Genomic DNA, 2,621 nt, shown 5'->3' with positions numbered 1-2,621 from the left:
TCCAAAAATTGCTCTCTCTTCTCCTTTTCATTTTCTTTCTCCCTCCCTTCTTCCTTTTGTCTTGGATTAGTCATCATTTTGCATGCCATTATCAAGAGTTGAGACAGCTCCATTTTTAAACTGATCTCTTTGTGTTGTTCATCAAAGCCCTACATCCTATGTGTAACTAGGCTGTGCATCCTAAGAAAAACCATGGGCTAACTAAATGTTTCCTAGTCTAGCCATCGGTTCGACTAAATGTCTAACCGACCACGACTCGAGGCCTCCTAACTGTAGGGACACTCACATGACAAGACACATCAAATCAACACAAACAGGACAGACTCCTAACTCTAAAACACCCCAAATATCTAGGACAGACTCCTAACTCTAGGGGAAGATCTTTTTGAAAAGATTTTGAAGAATTTTTATATTTTTGAAAAGTTTGAAATGTTTATTTTGAAAGGTTTGGCTGGACTTGGGATATAGATCCCAAGCTGTATTACGTACCTCATGAAATAGGATCAAGCCAACGTAGATCGGAACAGAATTTCCTAACTACTCCTAATGACTCGAGATTTTTGAGATTTTTTTTATGTTTTGAAGATGTTTTCGATGTGTTTTCGACACAAGAGGACAGAATCCTATCATCATACGGGTAGGATAAACTCCTAAAATCCCGCAAAGGTTGGACAGCATCCTATACTTTGCGGGGGAATTGGACAGAATCACGACTCTGCAAGGGTTGGACAGCATCCTATACCTTGCACGATTGGATAAAATCACATGACTTGATGAGAGGTTGGACAGAATCCTAACCCTATGATAATGGGACTGACTCCTAAACTGAATGACCGACTCCTATGCTAAAGAATGACTCTCTAACTAAGGACAGACTCTCTAGCTAAAGATTGACTCGTATACGAAAGGACTGACTCCTAGTGCACAACCCTAAGAGGGGAGTGCTAATGAGACTAGGCTAGTCTCCTAAAAGAAGAGGAGATAAAGGAGGGTGCTAGTGAGACTGGGCAAGTCTCCTAGACACAGAGGATAACTGGGACAAATGAGACAAAGCTTGTCTCCTATGGGCGCAACTTTGTACCGAGACATAGCTTGTCTCTTAAAAGGGTGGGTTCTCTAATGAGACACAGCCTGTCTCTAAAGGGTTTGACCTTCATGCTGAGACATAGCTTGTCTCCCTAAAGGGCTCTAGATGACTCTTTCATTACCCTTGCAATGGAGGGAAATTGGTTAATAAAAAAACTATAACAGATTAGTGAAATCAGGATTACTGACACCTTTATCCCTGCACCTTCTTATCACACATTTTGAAAGTCTCAAAGGTGTACTTAGTTTGATTCATAACAAGCAATAGTTATATATAGAAAGAAACACAAACTTCACTTATCATAATAACACTTTTAGCGCTATGCTATGTCAATTATCCAGACTACTTCATTTCAAAAATTTTAATAATAATAAAACTACGAGCATAAGACTACCCAGATTTTTTTTAGTTGATTTCACAAGTAATATATGACCAAACATGGAGATTCCAACTCCTAAAATTTCATGCCTTCGTCCACAAAAATATAAACATGCACCTATACCATTTTAGCCCATAAGATAATATGGTTGTAATCACCCAACAGACAAAACACTTGTCCTGAACATAAAAATGTAGCAATATGAGACAATCTCTATTTTTATACACATCTTCATGCTACAATACCCATATACACCTAAGAGAGGTTGGTCATTCAAGAAGCCTAGTATACAAATAAAGTTGAGATAACTAGCATATAAGCGGATTTTAGAACAAGCTTAGGACAGTAAGTCATGGCAGTTAATTCCTTCAGACATAATCCCACTTGAAATTTTCAATCATGAACAAAGGAATAATATTTGAGATTCAAATGCATCTTAGCTGTACTGATGTCCAAATGGCTCAAATAGGATATTTCTTAACTTTATACATTAACTGGAAGAAACCCCTTTTATTAATACTTATGTCCAGAACTTTTTTTTTTATTTGCTACATAAAATAAGTTCTGATGCTAATGTTACCCTAAAGAATTTATTCAACATGAAAAAAGGAACTTAACTAAATGGCCTCAATGCAAAGGAATAATAATAAAAAATGAGCACTAATCAACTTTACTGCTACACCAAATGAAACATGCTTCCTATCAGTCCAAAATATCCTGGGTCACAATTCTTGATAATTTCTATTTCAGGTTGTTACCAAACAGTGCTGGAAATCTGAATTTTCATATTTTTGGGGTGCTTAAGCTCAGAATTAGCTAGAGATTCCAACTATAAAGTTGTAGATATTTTTTTATAGATACAAATACATATACATATGGTTAAATTCGGATAAGAATTGAATGTGTTGTACTCATTTCAAGTTTTTGCTGGAAAGTGGTTTCAAATGGGTGGTTTCTTGTTTTCCGGCAACGTCCGGCCAGAATTGGTCAGAGGTCCGGACATAAAAGTTTTAGGGGATGCTTTCAAAAACAATTTTCATGTTTTATACAACTCCCAATTCTAAGTGAATAAAGAGATATACTCATTTTTTTCTGATAAGAGTAGAAACTCACTCATAAGCCAAAGAAACAAAATGTCCTCATATTCACACACAC

This window comes from Tasmannia lanceolata, unplaced genomic scaffold (assembly GCF_043159265.1).
Source record: "Tasmannia lanceolata isolate RefF3 unplaced genomic scaffold, GAP_Taslan_0.1 ptg000020l, whole genome shotgun sequence".
NCBI classification, from domain to species: Eukaryota; Viridiplantae; Streptophyta; class Magnoliopsida; order Canellales; family Winteraceae; genus Tasmannia; species Tasmannia lanceolata.
The sequence above is the reverse complement of the archived record's forward strand: the minus strand, read 5'-3'. Positions refer to the sequence as shown.